Source organism: Penaeus monodon, chromosome 23, assembly GCF_015228065.2.
Source record: "Penaeus monodon isolate SGIC_2016 chromosome 23, NSTDA_Pmon_1, whole genome shotgun sequence".
NCBI lineage: Eukaryota > Metazoa > Arthropoda > Malacostraca > Decapoda > Penaeidae > Penaeus > Penaeus monodon.
Genome location: NC_051408.1, coordinates 31,154,712 through 31,155,069, shown reverse-complemented (window position 1 = coordinate 31,155,069; position 358 = coordinate 31,154,712).

Here is a 358-nt window from a genome sequence, read left to right as displayed (position 1 = left end):
CGCCGATATAAACCAATTAAAGAGAAACTCAAATCAACCAGCGAAAGATTTAAAAAAAAAAAAAAAACATTTGCAAAGTGGAAAACAGACAAGTAACCTCCCAGAGTACTGACAATCACGACGGAGAAATTACATCTCGCCGGTGGAAAATCTGGCAATGAGCTGCGTTTCCCTCGGAGCGACCAATCTCCCAAAAATAACTACAAGTCAGTGCAACAACTACTCTGCAATGGCTTCATTATCATTGCCGCCTCGGATCTCTCCTCCGGCCATCGCAATAATGAATGCCAGCGTCAATATCTACATGAATTGACCGGTGTGTCAATAATTGCAATGAAAAGAGGATTGTCATGCACTA